Here is a 23,846-nt window from a genome sequence, read left to right on the forward strand (position 1 = left end):
CTCCTGCCTTAGCCTCCTGGGTAGCTGGGACTACAGGCACCCGCCACCACGCCTGGCTGATTTTTTGTATTTTTAGTAGAGATGGGGTTTCACCGTGTTAGCCAGGATGGTCTTGATCTCCTGACTTCGTGATCCGCCCACCTTGGCCTCCTGAAGTGCTGGAATTACGGGCGTGAGCCACTGCACTGGGCCTATTGTTCTTAAAGACTGCAGTGTAACCAGTAAGTAGCACAGTGCTGTTAGTATGGAAATCACCAGAAACTTGGATTGGTATACTAGCTCTGCCACCGGCTAGTTATGTGTCTTGGGGAGGTTAATGGGCTACTGTGTGGACTAAGAGAATGCATAAATGTAAAGTGCATACACCTGGCAGAGACATATTTTTATCTGCCCAGACTCCCTTTCTCCTAGACATCATCTTCCCTTCCCACCCTCCTCCGTCCCATTCATATGGTTTTTCCATGGCCAGAGTTGACTGTTGGTCTAGGGATGGACACCTGATCTCTGAGTTGAGCCAATTAGGGACCTTCTATGGAAAATGAAAGAAAGAAAAAGGCAGCAGAAGGCAAGAGGGGGAAGAGAGGGAGAGACAAAGAGGAGAAGAGTACATATTTGTGAGAAGAGTACATATTGGAAATAGAATCTCAACAGAGTCCCTAGTTCTAGGTGTTCCCAAGATCCATTTGTCTTTGGAATATCTGGGTAACCCCACATCCACTAGCAAATTCTCCTTGAATGGCTGTCAATTGCAAGCTAGAGTCTAACAACACCCAACTCGCAACACGCCCTCACTATACTATTATTATTAAACTGTAAGTGCCTTGAAGGTAGCGGTAGAATCTTATTTAATTTTGTATTCTCAGAGATTAGCATAGTGCCTGATATACTGCAGGCAGTCAAATACCTACTAGATGAAAGGTTTATTGACTTCAGGGGAGAAATTATAATTCGGAGTTAAAATTTATATCACAAGCTCAAGGATCTCTACCTAACATCCTGTGCTAAGAGGTAAAAGACAACAAGAAGTAGCAAATTTTTCCCAGTTATGACCAGAGCAAGCCAGTGAGGTAAACATCTGACAGCCACTGGTCAGGCATATTTAATCCTCTGAGTATCTTTGATTTATTATCAATTAAGTAAATCAAGGTTTATTTTAAGGATTCAAAAAAACCTGTTAAACTTACACAGATAACTATTACTGAAGCTTACCAAGAGTAGACACTGAGCTGTTCAGAAATCTAGCAACTGAAAAAAAACAAATAATCACTCCCATGGCCTGGGATACGGAAGGACTCAGAAATTGTTGGAAATTCCACAGACTCAAAATGAGGTAACTGTTTACCTTCCTTATTGCATTTTAATCTAGAGATTAAAATAGATCTCATTGTTCCAGAATCCTGCCTATGGTAAGAAATGGGTTCTCAATGGCTGAGAATAAATTTTAATAGCGGAACCAGAAGCATAACAGGAAATCAGGAGGAAGAATTTTTCTTCATAAAAAGGACCATGAGGTTAATTTTCATTTCATTACATTTCTAAATTGTGTATACTTTTGTATGCTGGTTGCAACATATCCTTTCTGTGTTGACATGAAGTATAAATTAATCAGTAAATACATAAAATTCTTACATCCTACATTTTCAAAATAGTCCTAACTCATTAATTTATTCCTAAAATAACTAAGGTGCAAAGATTCAAGAATAAGATGACTGATAAATTTGATATATGAATTAACCAAAACCAACACCAAATCATGGTTAGATTCAGGCTTACCTGAAAATTTTATGAAACCACAACCTAATAAAACACAATACTAAATGACTACAAATGCAATCTAGGACACTTTCCATGGCAAGCTATATTTAGAATTCCAGGCTCTGTTGTGTAGAATGGTTCTCAGATTTTCATGTGCCTATGAGTCATCTGGAGGACTTCTTAAAACATCAGTTTTTGGGCCCCACTCTCAGAGATTCAAACTCAGTAGATCTAAGGTAGGATCTGAGAAAAGCTCCCAAGTGGCGGTGATACTTTGGGTTTACTGATGAGGACTGAGTTGCACTGGCCTAGATGAATCATGGTCGCTTTGATTTCAGCAAACACTGGAATTCCCCTGCATCCTCAGCCTCATTCCGCTGAGCTAGAGAATTGTACGTGATATACCCTTAGTTTATAATCCACTGGTGGTGGCTGGAACTACCAGAGTCAGAAGCTCAAGGGACTCCTAGAGATGGAAAGGGGATCCTAGTGAGGCATTGAATTATGGTAATAGGAACATAAACCTGGTGGGGTTGGAGGGCAGTCACTGGGAGTGGAGAAAGGGGGACTGGGGACTAGGATAATGGGGAATCCTAAAAGGTTGGGAAGAAAAATACTGGCAGGTCACTAGCTGCAGGGGAAGGGAGTGGGAATAGTGGTGAATGAGAGACTACCTCACATGGAATTCCTGTTAGGAAATGGTTGGGAATAGAAAAGAGGGTGGGAGAGGGCAGGGGACACACAGGAAGCTTGTTTCCCAAGGTGGAAGTGGCTGCCATACGAAGGGGTACAGGGCATCCGGATTGCTCAGCACATCCAACCTGGAAGGTGAATAACCATCTGGGACAACTCTTTTTATATCAAAGATAATGATACACTATCTAAATTATCAATTACAACACACTTTTACTAGAAAGAAAAAGGATGGAAATAACACTTGTAAATACTTGTGATTTAATTGTGTATTGTCTCAGTTGAGCATCCCAACAACAAGATAGATAGGGAAAGTATTGTCTGTCCCATTCTATAAAAATTGAATCCAGAAAGCTGACTAACCTGGGGTCAGATAGCTATTGGGTGGTAAAATCAGACTCATATCCCACCTGATTTCAAAACCTATTCACCCACTACCCTATGCAGCAGAGAAAGGAAGCTGAGCAGCTCTCAGATCTAGAAGGAAAACCAAGGGTCCACTGGTATCATACAAGCCAAGTGTGAGGTTTCAAGAGGGAAAGGTGCCAGGTGCTAAGAAAAGTTCAAGTGCCCACTAGATAAGCAAAGAGGTTATCAGTGGCCACTGGTAAGGACTATAAAATTCAAAGTACTAAAATACTCTCCCCTCCCAGAGAAAGAAAAGTTTTAAGGTGATAAAATGCACTAAGTCTGAGATGGAGTGCATTCATTTCCAGGGAAGTATTTCACTTGTCTGCTTCCTTTCTATGAATAAGTTAAAAACTTGAAACAGCATCCATGCCTCTACACAAATTTTAGCTCTAATCCAAAGAGGACACTGTTAAACAACTGCTCTAAAATGCTATCACAAGTTTCTAGAAATTATAAATAGCAATTTACAGAGCAATTAAATAACAATTTTTTACTTTATTTTTATTTTTTTGAGATAGGGTCTCAGTCTGCCACCCAGGCTAGAGTGCAGTGGTGTGATCATGGCTCACTGCAGCCTAAACCTCCCAGGCTCAATTAATCCTCTTCCATCAGCCTCCAAGTAGCTGGGACTACCGATGTGCACCACCACGCCTGGCTAATTTTTTTTGTATACTTTTTGTGGATACAGGGTTTCACTGTGTTGTTCAGGCTGGTCTCAAACTCCTGGGCTCAAGCAATCCACCTGCCTCAGCCTCCCAAAGTGCTGAGACTGCAGGTGTGAGCCACTGTGCCTGGGCAACAATTTTTTAAGTTAGCTCCAAATTCCATGGACATTTCAAAACTTTATATGTTTTTGTAGTTAAAGATTTACTGATAATTTAGTTTTGAACTTTCAAATTATTTTTTAAAAATAATTTTGACTCCTGAAAGTAAAAATTTTTAAAAGCACACCCAATAATTAAAAACTTAACTGCATAGCAATTTGGTAATCTAACAATACAAATTAGTAATCAAAAAATGCAAGTGCCTTTTAAACAACTATAGCACAAAAATCTAAAGAGGAAAAATGTTAAAAAAAAAAAAAAAATCCCAAAATGTCCTCAGCAGTTTTACTGTTAGTAGAAATATTGGTATTGACTTTTTGGAAACTATTTATATATGGATATATGAAGATATTTAAAAATATAATATATATTATATAAAATATATATTCCAGTAACATATATATGTAAAATATATATATTTAATTATTTATTTTAGGGGAAAGCATGAAGAATGCAGTCCCCCACTACCACAAATTACGCAGTCGAGTTTCCCACTTTCGGGGAAATCATGGGTCAGCACATCCAGAGTGCAATGGAGGAACCTCACCCTGGGAAAACCACCTTCGTGATCATGTTATCTTCCCTGCCAGGTAAGAATGGGATGCAGAATAAATGTTATCTATTAAGAGCTGGCAATAAATATAAATTAAATTGAAGAAAAAGCTAGTAATGTTAAATTTGAATTGGAGATATCAATATGAAGTCAACTGTTGAAATACATGTATTTTTTAATGCTGTCTACTCAAAGGGCCTGGAAACAAGGACAGCCTAGGACTGTCAGCATTCTAAACACCCAGACTTTGGTTTCCAAATACTACTACCCACTGAAAGATACCAGTGTTTCTTGGCAAAATGGCTGGTTCCAGATATAAGACAGTAAAAGTATAAGGTGAGGCAGAGGCAGCTTGTAGGGCCAGAAAGCATAAAAGCATTCAAAGATAATATGGCATTTCAGAAGGACCCAGGAGTATGTTTGAAGGGGTTATAACTGGTTAATTATGAGTTAATTAACATCAAAAGCAAACAAATGTTAAAACAGAGAAAAAAAGTCCCTAAATCTACAGTGGTAGTTAAAAGGAGAAATAAAACTAAATTTCTAGGGCTGGGTGCAGTGGCTCATGCCTGTAATCCCAACACTTTGGGAGGCCAAGATGGGTGGATCACCTGAGGTCAGGAGTTCAAGACAAGCCTGGCCAACATGGGGAAACCCTGTCTCTACTAAAAATACAAAAATTAGCCAGGCGTGGTGGCAGGCACTTGTAATCCCAGTTACTTGGGAGGCTGAGGCAGGAGAATTGCTTGAACCCGGGGGCAAAGGCTCCCTGATCTCAGACTTCCAGCCTCCGGAACTGAAAAGTAAATTTGTTGTTTATAAACCACTCAGTCTGTGATACTTTGTTACAGGAGCCCAGACTAAGAAATAACAAAGACGCCATCAGAGAAATGAAAATCAAAACCACAATGAGATACCATCTCATACCAGTTAGAATGGCAATCATTAAAAAGTCAGGAAACAACAGGTGCTGGAGAGGATGTGGAGAAATAGGAACACTTTTACATTGTTGGTGGGACTGTAAACTAGTTCAACCATTGTGGAAAACAGTGTGGTGATTCCTCAAGGATCTAGAACTAGAAATACCATTTGACCCAGCCATCCCATTACTGGGGATATACCCAAAGGATTATAAATCATGCTGCTATAAAGACACATGCACACATATGTTTATTGCGGCACTACTCATAATAGCAAAGACTTGGAATCAACTGAAATGTCCATCAGTGACAGACTGGATTAAGAAAATGTGGCACATATACACCATGGAATACTAGGCAGCCATAAAAAAGGATGAGTTTGTGTCCTTTGTAGGGACATGGATGCAGCTGGAAACCATCATTCTCAGCAAACTATCACAAGAACAGAAAACCAAATACCGCATGTTCTCACTCATAGGTGGGAATTGAACAATGAGATCACTTGGATGCAGGAAGGGGAACATCACACACTGGGTCCTATTGTGGGGAGGGGGGAAGGGGGAGGGATAGCATTAGGAGATATACCTAATGTAAATGACGAGTTAATGGGTGCAGCACCAACATGGCACATATATACATATGTAACAAACCTGCACGTTGTGCACATGTACCCTAGAACTTAAAGTATAAAAAAAAAAAAAAAAACAAAGAAATGTTATTTTTTATAGAAAAATGCCATAATGTACATAGAGGAATTGATAATTGGAGAATAATCGTTCTGCAATCTGCAATGACATAATTGGTTTGGGCAAAGATCATCCGCAGATGCTAAATCTCCTAGATGAAAGATTATTGTCAAAAGAGTGGCTACATGGTGCCACCTCACAGATTGCTTGCTAATTTCATGGAGACAAACATACCTTTAAAAGGGAAAGACATGGTGAAAGCAAGTGATCAAACATGCGTCCTGTGAGTGGGACGACCCGGCACTCCATGAGCAGGATACACCTCCTGATGTGTTGCACCTTGAAATGCACAGCATCAGCTAGAAAGTATTCTTCCCAATCTAACTAAGCCTTAAGGCATAAATCCCAGTGTATGGGAAACAAAGGAGATAGAGAACTGGGCTAAACATCACAAGGAAACAACTAGAAAAAACTAAAACATTATGATAGTCTGTAGAAAACTAGTTTGGTTTCTTCAAAAGGTCAACCTTATTATTATAAAGGCCATAAAAAGACATTTCTGGGATTGGGCCGGCGGGGGAATGCGAATATGGACCAGATGTCATGAATCAATGAGAAGTTTCTTGGGGGCAATAATGGTTTGTGCTTCTGTAGGAGAAATGTGCTTGTTCTTAGGTGATTCAGAGTGAAATGTTTAAGGGTTAGATAATGTAAAAGGATTCAAAGAAAAAAATGTATTTAGGGAGATAAAGCAAACTAGCGAAATGTTAATAACACGAATCTAGGTGAAAGATAGGTACACATTAAGTTATTTTTTCAACACTTCTACATGTTGGAAATGTTTAATAAAAGGTTGAGAGAAAAATCTACATCTTGCTTTAATCCTATGAGGAAATGAAAGTTTTTACAAATGCATACAATAAAATGTTAAAACATATGTAAAATTCAAAATTATGAAAAAAAGGAATAAAAGAAAATATCAAGAATAGGAGGAGTTTCGATGCACATGTACTAATCACAGTTCAGATACTTATTAAAAATTAAGCCTCAAATGTAGTTCTCGGTTTCCTGGCTGCCATAGCAGAACTGTGGCCACTGTCGCAGATTTCCATCATCCAAAGGCCAACGCTGCTAGTTCTGTAGGGAAACTAGAGCTGGTTCAGAGGAAATGCTTCTTCCCGTGGGTTTCCTAAGGGAAAAACTCATTGATAAAGGGAGCAACATCCTCATCATCACCCCCACAATATACACAAGGGAAAGGGAGCCTTTTCCTTTCTATTGTCTGTCTTGCTATAGAAGATAAGGGGGTAGTTCCAAAGTCAAGTTCACTTAAAGCCCTGTTGGGAAGAGACGTAGGTAGGGATGAAGAATAAAGACAAAATTCACGGAGTACTACAGAGGTGGCCAAGCTGCACATCATTCAAAATAACTTCCATAGATGCCATCTGCTCCAAAACAATTTTTTGATAAAAAGCTGGGCAGCAGACCAAAAAAAAAAAAAAAGAAAAAAACAACAAAAACCATCATTTTCTGTTTGTTGCTCACATAAGGAAATAAGATTGATTTCTGTATTGTTGAAAAGAGATCACCTTTTTCTTTAAAGCTGAGCAGCACATTTACTGTTGAACTCTGACAAGTATAAACAGTGTAGAACTTCTGGAAAAACTAGATAACTCAGGCAACTCTCACCGCAATGGATGGCCACCCCACCTGCACATAGCCAGAGTTTTTCTTAAAAGTTACTCTGGTCTGCTGCAACTCAGGAATGATCTACAGTCTAGAAAATCTTAGATAACTTCTAATTATTTGGGGTAGTCACAGGGGTGGGGGTGGCCAGGAGTGACCTTGGCAAGTTACTCATAGCTCAGTTTTTCCACCTAAAAATGAGGATAATTTAGTATTTAACCTCTCAGGGTTATGAAGATCAAATGAGTTTTATAACAACCTGTGAAAGCCTGGTATACTGTAAACCCTCAAAAATGTTATAGCACACTTATTTTTTAGGTAGATTCATATTCCTAAGTAATAGCCATGAAATCATGAGTATCACATCAAAGCTTTACTTTTCTCTAATAGACATTGAGAGACTGTGCCTCCTAAATCATTTTATAGCCCTCAGAAATAGGTAAATATTTGTCACTCTCTTCTGGAAGGCAGAATAACACAAAAGCATAAAAATAAAAAATTTAGAAGTATGTTTGTTTTGGGAAAAAAGAGGGAGGATAGACCAAAATTTTCTTCTAATGGTCAAGAGATATTTCCTTCGACCCTGACCTTCACCCATGGTATAGGCTCAGCATAAGCTTCAGGGATTAGACATCTGTTAACTTCGTTTCCTCTAAACCAGTCACTTTCCAGAGTCAAACGTAGAAGGAGGGTCAGCAAAAACCACTGTGTTAGAATGCTCTTGAAAAATTTCCCCATGTGATAAAGAATATACTGATCCCAGTCAATAGTAGAATAATACGCCAAAAGCTAGGGTGACTAGCAATCCCAGTTTACCGGACACTATTCTGGTTTTAGTGCTGAAAGTTCTCCCACCCTCTCGGTTCCCAGCAAACCACAATGTTGGTAACCTTCCTCAAAGCTCACTTGCTCTTCGTGTAAAACACTGCTCCAAGCAACACAGACTAGAGACTTTTTAAGTTGGAAACTGACATAGGTATTAGACGGCATGTCCAACAAACTACTGAATCTAAAGTTGAGGAAAGCAGAAAGGGGCAAACTGTACTTCAGACACACCCAGAACCCAGAGAGGATTATCTCTGAGGCAATGAGCAGAAACAGGTTGTCATGGCATAAAGCCCAAGAGTCAGAACAGATTTTGAACATTGTGATGCCAAAAGTGCTAAGGTTTCAATTAGCAGTGAGAAAAGATGACTTCTTAGGACCCAACACCACTGGGCTAATGTGTTACATTTGGGGCCGATTCCTTGGATCCCTGGGATTTCGAGGTATATGAATCCAGTCTTCCAGTTATCAGTAGAAAGTTCAAGACTTTTCCATCTAAAGCACCCATGTTATTCCAGGTCTCTGGGCCTGTGAATGAACTGTCAAGTGAAAAGTCAACAACTGAGTCTGATTTCCGTGCTTCTTTGCATGTCTGGCAATTTTTAATTGGATTCCTGACACTGATTTTGAGCTTATTTGGTAGTGGATATTTTTGTATACCCACAAATATTATTGAGCTGTGTTCTCAAACAAAGGGACATAGTTACTTTGAAAGAGTTTGATCCTTGCAGATTTTCCTTTTAAGATGTGTTATGTGGGATGGGACTGTGTTAAGTCTACAGCTGATTATCCCCTACTATTTAAGGCAAGACCCCTCCTAATGCACTGTGAATGAGGTTTTCCCATTTGGTTGATGGAAGAGGCACTATTCTTGGCTCTGTGCAAGCACCGGGTACTGTTCCCCCTAATGCATTTGGATGGCTTCTTCTCCAGCTGGTTTCCTATGAATGTGCTGATCAGAACCTTGGTGAATACTTGAGGTAGACTCTCTCTGCAGATCTCCAGAACTCTCCCTCTGTACAACTATGTCTTCTCTAGGACACTGTTCTGTGAAATCTAGCCTTCTTGGTCTCCTCAGACTCTCAACTCTTCTTCAACTCAGAGGGTTTACTTGGTTCTGCCTGGGTGGGGAACCTCTCAAATGAGCATAAGTTAAAAAGGGGGCAATCTCTCAAAGTGGGGACAATCACAGGGCTCACCCCATTTGCTTCCCATCTTTCAGAGATTACTGTCTTTTGTTGCCTGATGCCCAGTGTCCCACAAACCATTATTTCATGTATTTAGTTTGTTGTCTCTTTTTTTATTGTGTCAGACGAGATGGTACATCCAATGTATTACTGTTACTTCATCTTGGTTGGATGCAGAAATAATCCCAGGCTAATTTTCAAGCTAGATGAAGGATATTGAATGTTCCCAGTACAATGAAATGATAAATGTTTGAGATAATATGGTAATTACCCTGATCTGATCTGATATATTATATGTATTGCAACATCATTATGTATCCCATAAATATGTATAACTATGTGTCAATTTTAAAAATTAAAAATTAAATGAGGGAATCTTTGTCAACATTTTAAAAATGAACTGATGCCAAACAGGATCTGACACTGTATCTAGTACTGCAAAGAAAATTTTACTTTAGAGAGTGAAGCAGTATTTATAACAATGGATGGGATCTTGTGACCTTGTGGGTGATCACAAGAGCACGAAAGATCCCTACAGCTTAACAGAGTACCACGCACTTGGCATTTTGTCACAATAATCTATTTCACCTCCTAGCTATGCTAGGACATTAATTTACCTAAGAATTGTCTTTTCTTAAATTGGGTAATACCTAGGTCTAATGTGTATAGTGATCATTATAGCAGTTTATGAATCAGACTCAAAGGTGTGGAAGGATCTTCAGGAATCATGTAATTCCCTGCTGTCTTCACCTTCAGTGAAGACCAGATTTCAGTGTGTGCGCGTGGTGGAGAAAGGCGGGATGTACCTTATTTACCACAGCATCCCTAGCACCCAGCAAAGGGCTGGCACAAAGACAGCTCTCAAATATTTTAACAAACAAATAAAGGAAGGAAGGAAGGATTGCTACTGTTTTGGCCAGTTAAATATGTAACATGAACTCCTTTCAGTGGTTCCAAGGCATCTTGAGTGAAACACATATACCCTCCTTTGTCCTCCTGGTTTGGTGAGAAGCAAAGGGAAGAAGAATGGTGGTTGTGATCAATGAGAACGCAGATAACTCATTTTTGTAGCTGTTACCCAACTAATCCTAGTTTTTAAAAAATTTTATTTTACTTATTCACATAATAGATAAGATTATAAATCACTCCAAAGACATAACATCTTCTTATAAAACAGCCTCACATGCTCTTTATAAGTCCAAATTGAAAGCTCTCTTTTAGTCTTCATGATGATGCCTCAGGAAAAGATTCAGCTGTTTTGGGTCTGGATTCAAGTCCACTGCATGTCAAGTTTTTAAATTTTATTTAAGCCCTTCATGCTGAAGCTCAAATTCATGTTATCACATTGCTGTCACCGAAGGTCCTTCTCAACCTTCTCCTCTCCAAATTAGACCATCGTTGCTTGCTCTTTATACTAGCCCCTCATACCTCTGAACTTTATATTAAACATTTATTTATATTGTGCACATTATATTTTATTGTACTTATTTGAAGGCACAATTAGTTTTCTTTGTGAGGGTTTCATAAGGGCAGTCATGCACCCAGGTCAGCACCTTGCATATATTTTTATATAATAATTATTTAATGTATATACCCTTATCTATTTGTCATGAGCCTTCAGACTTTTTATGGCTTCCCTTTGACCCATCTTTCAAAAATAAGTCCTAGTACACATTTGCAATGGATCCCCAAATGGACCATTACCACCACCACCACCACCAAACCACCAACCCCCTACCACCCCACCACCCCCCTACCTCTCCCTGGATAATCTCTCCATTGCTTTCACTTCCATTTGATTTCACATCTCTTTCAGTAGCTGCCACAGAGAGCCTTGTATTAAATTACATAATCAGGTATCTTTCTACCCTATTAAATTGACAAGAATCCAGAATCAGAACTCAGTAGAATTCATCTTTGTGCTGCTTGCAGGATGTGGCCCAGAGATTGGGGTACAAATAATTATATTATGCTATTATTGATTACAGGCACCGATTGAGATTGGCTAAGCCTTTTCCTAGGGTTTCTAGCCAGTTTAATAGGCTAATTTAGGCTTACTTTTTAGCTCTGGTAAGTGTAAGTGCAAAGAGGAAATGCTTTTTTTCGTTGTTGTTGTTGTTGTTGTTTTCATAAATAACTCTACAAGTTTCCTAAAAGTTTGCTTTTCAGAAACCACTTGTAAGTATGCAATCTCTCTCCCCGACTGTCCACACCTCCACAGGGCAGAAATGTGTGTGTAAACTGCCATTCCTAGTGTCCCAGCAGGTCTCCCCAAGCTTTCAAAACTGTCCTTAAACTTTTGTAGTCAAATTTTACACTGTGTCTAATGCTCAGTTGAAGGGAAAAGTGAAAGGCTTGTCATCAAAATCATCTTAAGGCTTTAAGCAAATAAGGAGATATGGGTAAACATGACTATTATTCAATGTCAGTTTTATTCCTCAGCTGTAACACCTTTATAATTTCACTGCTTTGGTAAAATACAGGAGCTTTAAATACCTCTCACTCTCTGCCAGATAAGGAAGATGAACAGTCACGGGGGACAAAATTTTTTAATTCATAGAATTTCAAGAGAATGTAATCTAAAATGCATTTTAAAGATATTATTTCTTCCTTTATTCTAATTGTCACACATTAATTTCTCATTATTTGCCTCATATGTACAAATAAAATGAGCTAAAAAATCTGTAAAAATCAGAAGCTAAGTTAGTAGCAACAGGCTGACAATTACCATAATGGATATATATTAATTCCATAACCATATACATTGATCCAGCTTCAGTAACAGCAGCAAATGCTATCCCTGGAAAAGACAGGGGAGGGGTAGCTTAAGGAAGTGGCTGTATTAGGAAACAAGCCACTAGGAAGCACGTGATCTTCAATTGTAGTTCCTCATTAACATTCATCCAAAAAACAAGGGGGAAATAGTGTGTAAAAAGCAAGGTCAGATCTCAAAATAGGTGGATGTTACATTTTCACAACTAGCTCTGGAATCAGTAATTTGTTCATTTTTGTGCCTTTTCCAGCTCCACAGGTAAAGCAAGATGCTCAAATGTCTATTTTCAAAATGAACCCTGCAGTGACTTGCATTTTAAACAGCATGGTGCATTATCTTTAATAATAGCACTGGCCACATTTTGGAGGAAGTTAACTGTCTCAGCAAATGACAGAAAATGATCCTTTCACATCTGCAGCTAGTAATCTAAGCTCTGAATAGTGATTCATTCACATCAGTCAGTCAAATAATGGCCTAATTCTTCTTCCAAATTTATACTGCTTATTGTCTTATGGAACAATCACAAAATCTGAGGTTAGGAAGTAGATCACCTGAATGAGAAGAAACAAAGCTATCATCTGACACCAATGCTTGCCACCAGGCCCTTCACATCCCAAGGGACAAAGCCCCTGCATGGAAATAACCCAAGGAGGGGGCACATCCATTGTTGCTGTGGGGGCCACCTTCTGCCTAGCATTTCCTCAGTAGGCTTCTCTTTCACTTCTTAAGTGACACTCAAGAGTTAGAAGCACAGAATTAAAAAGGAATATAGCACGTGCTAACAGAGAACATCATAAACCCAAGAGGCTGAAAGAAAAAGTTAGCATGTGTCCTTGTCTTCTGGGGAGATTCTCATGCTGCTATGAAGAAATACCTGAGACTGGGTAATTTATTTAAAAAACAGGTTTAATTGACTCACAGTTCTGCATGGCTGGGAAGGCCTCAGGAAGCTTACAATCGAGGAAGAAGGAGAAGCAAACACATCCATCTTCATATGGCAGTGGGAAGAAGTGCAAAGCAAAGGGGGGAAGTCCCTTGTAAAACCATTAGATCTCATGAGAACTCACTATCATGAAAACAGCATAGGGGTAACCACCCCCTCGATTCAATTACCCTACTGGGTCCCTCTCATGACACATGGGGATTATAGGAACTACAATTCAAGATGAGATTTGGGTGGGGACACAAGCAAACCACGTTAGAGGGGATGTTGAAAAGAATCAACAATCGAAACCTCTGAAAGTATACCTTTCAAGCCTAAAGATCTTAATATATATCCATTAAAAAAATCAAGAAACAAAACAGGCAAAAAGCTCTATGTCACCTAAACTGATAATTATGGGAAAAGCAGAACTCAGACTTTGAAAATGATTTATATAAACTGTTTCATCTTGCAGATGAAGAAAATGAACTGTAGAAAATTCTCCAAGATCTCCAAGGTCATATGGTGATGACCCTGATTATGACGTACTGAATCCCTGACGCATCTCCTACAACTCAGTGTTGAAAGGCTCAGCATGCCTTGGTGCTCCTCCTTCCAAGCGTAAAGATTAAATTTACGACATCACTATAACCTCTGCCTTCTAAAGAATCATATTCCTATATCCCCTGCTCCAATTTACAGCAGTTTGAATTGTTGCTATTAAGTTTCCTGGCCACAGAAATGATGGGGCTGTTGGATGAACATGGCTTAACACGGACTGACTGGGTGTGGGAAAATGAAACTGCACCCTCTCTTATTTTGTGTTTTATCATTTACCCATCTCTTCCACATATATCATCTTCCTTAACACTCCAACAATCCTGTGTGGCAGAAAGAGCAGGCATTACACCTCCCTTCTTCTAGATAAGAAAACTGAGTCTCGGACCTGCCTAATTGCAACAAAATATAATACAAATAAGATGATATTGGAAACTAAGACAGACAGTGAGATTTATTGAGACTAGCATCAACTTAAAAATTGAACTAGACTAGGTTAAAATCCCACTTGCTTCCTTACTAGCAAAATAAGCTATGGGCCTCATTTCTCTCCTCTGAATCGGAGCTACTATAACCACCTTCCTTCCAGGCATTTTTGAGGATTAGACGGAGATTCTGCAAAACGCCTGGCACAGCAGCAGTCTCTCAGCAAACGCCGGCTAGCATTAGGAAGCACTAAAATTAAACATTCCAACAAATCACAAGTTTCAAGTCCTGGAAACTGCAAGTAGATAATACTAACAGTTTCATTTAAATTACAGAATCTTCAGACATGGAGTTGACAACAGTTGATTAGCTTCAGTTGACATTCATAGCCATCCCCTTTTCTATTTGTTCAAGTATTTCTGGCTCTATTGACTTTCTATGACTTTTTGCAGGTTGCTTTCTCCTTGTCAGATACATTGCACACTTTGTATATTCAAATACATGTCTTATTCTCCATTTTACTCCCAGTAATAGATCGTTTAATTCCAGAAGAGAAACCATATGGTTATAGAGAAAGAGGCAGGTGAGGAAATGAACCCTCACCGCTAAGACTTCCTGGAAGGAATCAGTGAGTCTCATTCCCTTAAGCAGGGCACAGACCCAAACACTTCCTGGGCCAGAATGCCGTATCTAGGGCACCGTGGTGCTTGCAGCAAGCTGGAGAGCATGTGTCCTTTCTAAAGGGGCAGCTTGTACACAGCTCCAGCTGCCTGGGAATATGGCTCAGTGTTACCAAGTCTCCCAGCATTTCAATGAAAGCCAAGAATCTATATTATGAAAAATTTCTAGATTTTTGAAAATACGATGTGGGCCAAACCAAATAATGCTTATGTGCAAATCTGGCCCATGGGTCACCAACATTTCCTGTGTTACCCTAAAGCCTTCTGAGATCTAATATACCAAATTGCAGAGAAACTCTGCTCTGGAGTTTTCTACCTGGAAAGTTGTGCAGAGAGCAAAGATCATGAGAGACCCAGAGAGTGGGCTGCTGACATCAAAAGGATGAAATCTTAAACAGAATCCATTGGAAAGTAGGAAGATGGAGAAGTCAGGGGTTAGGATATAAGATGGCTGCTGGCCCCAGGAGAGGCAAGAATTCTTATGGTCAGAAGATGACAGCGAGAGTGATTAGCTGGAAAACAAGGCCATTGAGAGAGGTTTTTGCACAAAAAAACAGATATAAGGGCTTTTCACTACATATAAGGCTGTGATCTAAATAAACTTGAATGTCTGAGAGAGGCAAACTGACTTGAATACTTTTGAGCATCTATCGAGTCTTCAAGGCTTTCAGATGCATGAATGATATATGATCCTTAGGCCTCTTTCAAAGACTTTGTTTTGATGACATCACCCATGACTCTTTGAATGTCATTTCTAGAGGGGTGAAATGGAAGGAAACTTGGAATAAAAACAAATGTAAAAGAATCTTTGTGAATTTGGTATACAGCTTTTACAGATATGTACAGACATCTATCTTCTCTGATGAAACAAACCTAGAAGTAGTAAAGAGTCAGCACTTTAATATCGTATTTAGAAATATATGACTCATGGCATAATCAACTTTAAAAAGTGTGCTGAGAAAATCCATTAGTCAGAGATTCCAATCATTCTTTTATACATGAAAGGCAGAGATATAGTAAAACACCAATTTATCCTTTATCATTTAATTTAACAGACATCATTTCTATCTTTTTAAAATTGCTTTAGTGAAAATTCAATACGTTTTTAAATGATGATTTTTGCTCTCCAAGGTAGAATAATATCAAACAACCCTAAGAACCACTCAAGTTTTAAATTCACAGAAATTACATTATACAACACTGATTCCCCTTACAGAGCTGTTTTTGTTTGTTTTTGTTTTTAGACAGAGGCTCACTCTGTCACCCAGGCTGGAATGCAGTGGCATGATCTCAGTTCACTGCAACCTCCGCCTCCTGGGCTCAAGTGATCCTTCCACCTCAGCCTCCAGTGGAGCTGGGACTGCAGGTGCATGCCACTACACCTGGCTAATTTTTCTGATTTATTTATTTATTTTTTATTTTTGTAGAGATAGGGGTCTCACCATGTTGCCAAGGCTGGTCTCAAACTCCTGGGCTCAAGCAATCCTCCTGCTCTCACCTCCCAGTGTTGGGATTACATGCGTGAGCCACTGTGCCTGGCCCAGAGCTGTTTAAGTAAAAATGATTATAACTTTAACCACACCCCATTATTGACAAATGTAGACTTTATAGTCCAAATATTCCTATTCAGAGATACTCATTCAAAATGCAAAAGGGTGTCTAATACTATGGCTACATTGTTGATCACCTGTATTCCATTTCCCACAAGTGAATTTTCAACAGACTTACTTTCACACTTAAGGTAATATACCATTAACGTTCCCCAAAAGAAAGCAAACGTGTAGAAGCAATGCTGCCATTCTCTGTAAACCTAAGTTTGGAAAATTTTAAATTTGCTTGTTAAGTAAGAGTTAATCTGACTCTTACTATAGGCACTATAGGGTTGCTATTGTCTTAAGCTGTAGCATCAAGGTGGATGAAAAGGGAGAACTGAGATTTCAGGAAAAAAGTGGGTTTAATTTTAAAGCTGGAAAAGGGTTCAGGGATATTCTCTCATTTGACAGACATAGGAAACACAGTCACTAAACATGACTAAGACTGCTGCCCAATTTGTCGGTAGAATTCAAGTATCCTAATTTCATTCCCAATGCTTTTTCCATTGAGGCTCTTGATAAAAACTGGCAAAGCAATAAATCTAACCATGAGACATAAGGATCTTTTCTAACTCCATTCATCCACATCATTGTTATTATCTCATTTTGCACATTCATCTGCAAGCACCAACACTTTAACTTTAGAGCAGTTGTTCTACTGCAGGGGACATTTGGCAATGTCTGAAGACAGTTTGGTTGCAGCAGCCAGGTGAGGGTGCTACTGGCATCTAATGGGCAGAGCCCAGGGATGCTGGCAAACATCCTGTAATGTGCAAGACAACCCTCAACAACAAAAATTAGCCCACCCAAAATGTCCTTACTGCCAAGGATATAAAAGCCTGGTCTACAGCTAATGTAAGAAGGTGGGCATTTCTTCTACAAAGCAAGTTTGCAGTAATAAAGTTGAGTATGGCATTACTGTTGAAGCATGGTACATAACTGGTAAGGTAAGAACTAATACTAGTTTAAAAAAATCAGAAACAGGCATTATATTTAAAGAAGTAAGATAACACGAACCTAGAGTGACTGGCCACTTAGCTGACATTCTCATGCCACCAGAATTTGTGAACTGTGCAACGAGCACTTGCTAGTTTTGTCTGCTAGGTAGAATTTTAGCTTTGCAGGATTGCAGGATATTTACCATTGCTGTCAGTTTAGAACAACCAATTTACTTTTATGTTGCAGGAACAAAATACACATAGATATATGAAAACTTTTTTAATATTGAAATTCATGCAGGAAAATTAGATTTGGAAATCCAAACCTCTCTTTAACCCTTAACTGCTTTATCTTCCCACTGAGAACTTCTTAAATCAAAGTAGTCTTTCTTAAAACTAGAATTATCACATAATAATAGTGGAACAGATTCATACACACAGGTACAATATGGGTAAAATGTTTTTATGAGAAACATGCTTTCAATGTGCAACTCAAGTAAGCTAAGCCTACAAGAAATGGCACAAATTTGAGTAAACTATTTCCCTTGTATAACGTTTGAAAATAATTTTGAAGTCTAAAAGGCCTCAATAGACTATTTCAGGATTATTATTTTTTAAAGGTGAAGCTTTAAGATGATAATTTGAGCACTCACAATGAGAAAAATGCCCACTCCTCATTAGGGCCAAATGAATGCTCTCTGGGCAGAGGGAAAGAGCACTTGGCTGGCTGGCCAAATCCTGTGGATGATTATTTTTCCTTTTGTTCATTCTCTCCAATTAAGAGTGAAGACTACGTCTGTCACTAGGGAGGGATTCCAAAGAAGCCCCTCCTGAGAAGGTGCCCTTCCATTTTATGTAGTAGCCTGACAAGGATCTGGTCCAAGCTTTTCAAAAAGACGTCAGCAGATCTCCTCAGCTCCCCAGAATAACTGCTCTGTCCAAGCAGCTGGCTTCCAACCATCCCACAAACTGCCATCCAGAGACACATTTATTCATGTGGTTCCCTCCCTCCACCCCATCACCGTCGCTGTCTGTAATGCCCTCCCCTCCTCTGTCTCTCTAGTCTCCACATGCCCTTCAGGGTTTAGCTCCTAGTTTTGACCTCCCTACTCTCAAACCTTCCCACCATGAACTTCACCCTCACTTGAATTCCAACTGCATTCTCTCTGGATCATTTTTTCTAGCCCTTTATCATTTTTTAAAATCTCTTCTAGATTATTAAAGGCCTCACTTAACCTCTGTCTCCTGGGCTCAAGCTATTCTCACGCCTCAGCTTCCTGAGTAGCTGGGACTACAGGCATGCGCCACCATGTCCTGCTGATTTTTTATATTTCTAGTAGAGACAGGGTTTTGCCATGTTGCCCAGGCTGGTCTTGAACCCTGGGATCAAATGATCCACCTGCCTTGGCCTTCCACAGTGCTGGAATTACAGGTATGAGCCACCATGCCTGTCCTAAAGGTCTCACTTCTAATAGGTTTCTCTTTCTAGGTAGAGTGAATATTAAAAAGTATATTTTTCAGACTCCCTATAAGACCCAATTGAACCCCCAAATTGTTCTTGACCAGTAGTAACCACTTAATGCACAAGTAGCCACAATGACTATTGGGTCCCGGCTTAGTTTATAAATTCCCTAAACTTCCAACTCAGCACAAGAGCTTTTTCTCAGCATGCATTTATACAAGCCAACGTCTGCGGTGAACGCAGCATCCTCTTCCAAGCATCCTCTTCCAAGCAGTCTAGTTATGTCAGATGTTGGGGGTGGGTATCATTGGAGTATGGAACTGCTAATGGGGAAAGCCAAGAGACTTGAGTCAAGCTGTTTTTTAACTCTCTTCTTCCTGCGTCCTTTGATCTCAGCAGGGCTCCCCGACCCTGTCCTTCTGATGTCTTGCTATCCCACTGGGATGTAAACAGCCTGCCCAATTCCTCCAGCACTAAGGTTTGGAGCACTGACTTTGGTACTTCCTGACATCTACACTTAGCCCCTCTGGTGGTTTTAAAGCTTGTTCACAAATTCCTTGACACCCATCCCTTCAAAAGTGAAGCCTGATTCCCTCCCTCCTAAGTGTGGGCAAGACTTAATGACTTGCATCTAGTTTATAAAATATGGTGGCAGTAACAGTGTGTAAACAGGTAATAAAAGACATTAAGGCTTCCTCTTTGCTCTTTCTTTTAGATCATTCACCATGGGGAAGTCAGCTACTATGTCATGAGGGCACACGGCAAAGGACTGAGGTTTCCTACCGAAAACTAGCACTAACTGGCCAGCCACAGGAGTGAGCCACTTCAGATAGGATCCTCCATCACCAGCCAAGCCTTCACATGCCTATGACTCCCGCTAATATCAGGATGGCAACCTCATGAGAGGCTGACCCAGAAATACCCAGATAAGCCGCTCCCAGATTCTGACCCACAGAAACAGAGTGACATCATAAATATTTGTTTTAGGCCACTGAGACTGGGATAACCTGTACGGCAATAGATAACTAGTACAGCACTCTTCCCCTTCTCCATTCTGTCACTTAGAACTAAGTCCATGATGCTCATCCCTAGGGATGAGTTCTTTCAAGGCCAGTCTTAATCAGTATTTCTCTACCCTGCTCCCTTCCACCCTACACCCCATGCTTTCCCCCTCCTGCCTCGAGGTTTCACATACAGCAGGCATTCCACAAATGTTGATTCAAGAAATACCTCCAGTTCCAGCCTTTCCTGCGGCTCATTCACAACCCAGAAAAATGTACCAAAAAGCTGACTTGATCCTCGAATGCTTATAGAACTTAAGACAGTGCATGGTAATTTGTAAATTGCCTCCTGATTATGAAGAGTTTATTATTAATACAGGATCTGGATTAAATTTGGCTGACACTTTCATCTGTCTGTGCTAATCTAATGCTAAGTCATAGCTTCAATGCCTTTATCTCCACGGTCCTCACTTCAGATAATCAGTCATTTACTTTATCAGTCATTTACTGCACATTAGAAGTGGTGAAAATTCTATTTTACACCAGAGCAATGGTCCTTCAAATTTCATATCTTTAAACTTTCCCCTTTGATTGTTTTGCCCTCTTGCCTACTTTCCTTCTGAATTCACCTTCCTGCCTCCTCCCATAGACCCATATTAGTGCTAAATATAACAGCAGGGAAACAAAACAGGCTAGGATCTCATCACAGCTGATACAATTCCTTTAAAGTAGCTTCCTCTCCCGGAAACGTCTTACGAGCACTTTTTTTTTTTTTTTTTTTTTTTTGAGACAGAGTCTCACTCTGCCACCCAGGCTGGAGTGCAGTGGCAGGATTTCGGCTCTCTGCAAGCTCCGCCTCCTGGGTTTGCGCCATTCTCCTGCCTCAGTCTCCCAAATAGCTGGGACTACAGGTGCCCGCCACCGCGCCTGGCTAATTTTTTTTTGTATTGTTAGTAGAAGCGGGGCTTCACTGTGTTAGCCAGGATGGTCTTGACTGATGAGTACACCTATCCAGCAAAGAAAGCAAATGTTCTTTCGGAATGTGCTTATGATACCCAGAAAACAGTGTTAGGAGCAAAACGCATTGCCTTTAATGGGCATCGCACCAGCTGGTATAAATGCCCACATTACCTTCCGGGGGCTTCCAGAGGGGTGGTTATGGTTTTCACTTTGTCACTATGGTCTCAGTGTCTCACCGCATCTAACAAGGTGTAATAGGACTGTGGGACTTCGACAAGGTTGAGAGCAGTGTAGGTTACCAAAAGGCTGCCAAATGCATGATGACTGCCCTCCTGCCCTGGCTTGTCCTAAACCTGCCATGTGCTACCAAGGATTGAAAGCAGTTTTCTTAATACCAAGAACAGCTCAAGGCCAGTCAGACTTCTTATAAGCCAGGTGTATGAAACCATGGTCTGTTCTGCTCAATCTACATCCCCCTTAATAGAATCTGGAAATTAAGGGTTTGTTCTAGATTCCCTCTAAAGACCATGTAACATCTGAGCCTGCACAACGCGTAGGTCATAAGCTGGAGCCCGCTTCCTGCTAGGGCCATCCACAAAGCCTTCCCTGCCTCAGCGACTCAGGCCAAATTTGCTCTGCTCTGGCAATGGAGAAGAACCTGGGTTAAAGAGCAGCAGATCCCACGCTTGCCCCTCCCCCACATAGATAAACCCATAGCTGGATTTTAAAAACTAGGTTGGCATCCACTAAATCTTATTGACCACCACTGAAACATTCATTGTTTCTGTAGCAACTAATTCTCAGCAGGAAATGAGCTTGAATTTTCATTTTTACTTTTAAGAGCTATTTACACTTACATCAAGAACATTACAATATCCTGTACAAATATGCACAGGAGAAGATGCATAACTTGAGCTACGGAAGTGCCAATGGGGAAAAGAACTGCTCCAGAGATGATAAAAAATCACGGCAGCAGCCACTGCCACACACGTGGGTGCGCATGACGGTGCAAACACTACACACAGGGCTGTTTGCGCATTGTCCACTAACACCCTCAATCTCCAATGAGTTCCTCAGGATACCCAATTTCTCACTTAAGGAAGCTGAGTTTACCTGAGCCTGTAAAACTTGTCCAGAGTTACACAGCCCAAACTAGAAGAACCTAGAGAAAAACCAGGTGTGAATGACTCCCAGGCCTGGTCTGAACCACTCACTGTACCCACTGTGTGCTGTACCCGCTACATGCTACAAAGTACACACAGTCACACAGGTAACAACGTGACTGGTGCCTCTGGAGGTACACCTTGCTGTACATGATGTCATACACTGATTCACCAATACCCTATATGTGGCTTTAGATATTAAGGACAAGGGTATAAAGGTACATTGCAATGAAAACAACCATCTTCCTGGAGTTTGTCTTATGGATTTGTTTTCACAGTATTTTCATTTTGTCATTTATTCATGTATTACAAATAATGTTTTAGTACTCTTACTAAAGTCATTAAAATCTTTTACTTTCAAATGTTTTTATATTTGATACTTCATTCCTGCCAAGATTTGTTCTAAATTCTTTACACATATTAATTCACTTAATCCCCAGAATTCAAAGGGGCATGTAATATTAATGGTACCACTTTATAGATGTGCAAACTGAGGCACCTGCCGAAGATCCTAGAGTAACAGAGGGGGGATTTGGATGCAGGCATTGTGACTCCAGAACCTACATCTTACCCACTAGACACATTGCCTCTATGCTACATTCTCAGCTGGTTCCCTACATCCAAGCCTTGCTGTCCTTCAGAACCACTACCACATAAAAGATCTCTGTGGATATTCTAACTTAAAACAGGAGCACGACAACATCTCATCTCCTGCTCAAAGTCCTTGCAATGACTTCTCAATGCACTTGGGATAAAATTCAAAGTTCTGTAACTTGTCCTGAAACCCTGTATGAGCTAACCCCTGCCTCCATCACAGCCTCAAGAATGCTTCCTCTGAATCTACTCTCTGGTCTTTTTCTTCAAACACATCATAATATTTTTAACTTCAAGGCCTTCAACCATGCTGTACCATGTGTGTGAGTCACTCTTACCCCCAACTCTTCTCTCAGCTGACTTCTGTTCACTCTTTACAGGTTGCCTTACAGTGCCTCAGAAAGAGGCCTTCCCAATCCTTCATCTAGGAGCAGGACCATGTTTAGATGCCCCCAGTAATTCCTATCAAGAGACAGAAGTACTGCAGGGTTGACAGCAGCGTGAGAGTACAACAGTGGTGTTGTGAGGAAAGTAAGAAGTGCCCATGATTCTAGATGCTACATTACAGCCTGTGATGCTCAAGCAACCAAGATATAACACTAACCAGAAGAACAAGATAGAATGTGTTCTTGATTCTAATATCTACTTCTAATATTTCAATTCTCCTAAAATCACAATGAATTGTACAAATGTCATAGATGGAATGTGATGGCATTTTTTTTCACTAAGATACTAACTTCTGGTATAGCTTAAAATCGATTGATGTCAGTAGGTGGTAGTCTACTCAGAGGGTGTTAGGCACATTTTCTAGCTCGATCCCTCTGTAATGGATTTTATATTCTAAATGCATGATTTCCCTGTGTTGAAAGAATAATTACATTTGCATATGTTTTAGCAGTCACTATGCAAACATGGTGAGAGTGGCTCTTGTGCTAGCAAATGTTGATCAAAATATACTACCCTTAGACCAATCAGGATGTGTGGAAATTCTTTTCCCAAAAGATTTTACAAATCGACATATAATATTTACTGCATAAGTACTCTAACTGCAAATGAAATTATTCAACTAAAATGCATTTCCAGGAAATTTACATATAAAGTATGTGCAAAGAAGGTACATTAGACAGTTAAATGCGTTCTTCTGCAATTTTGAATTTAAACACTACTTTCTACATAGAAACCTTAGACGTTTTGAAAGCATGTTTATATATTTCATTATAATTTTCATTCAATACTT

At 39.9% G+C, this 23,846-nt stretch overlaps 1 protein-coding gene and 1 non-coding gene across 12 annotated transcripts in view; both read right to left on the bottom strand.

Annotated features, from left to right (window-relative positions):
- The window catches only part of PPM1H (protein phosphatase, Mg2+/Mn2+ dependent 1H), a 288,801-nt gene that overhangs the window by 203,125 nt on the left and 61,830 nt on the right, over window positions 1-23,846 (bottom strand). The gene's annotated exons all lie outside the window — the stretch shown is intronic.
- On the bottom strand, window positions 4,117-4,281 carry LOC114671232 (U1 spliceosomal RNA). Its single transcript, XR_003721113.2, has one exon. It is a non-coding gene; the product is annotated as a U1 spliceosomal RNA (small nuclear RNA).

Source organism: Macaca mulatta, chromosome 11, assembly GCF_049350105.2.
Source record: "Macaca mulatta isolate MMU2019108-1 chromosome 11, T2T-MMU8v2.0, whole genome shotgun sequence".
In the NCBI taxonomy this organism is placed as follows: domain Eukaryota; kingdom Metazoa; phylum Chordata; class Mammalia; order Primates; family Cercopithecidae; genus Macaca; species Macaca mulatta.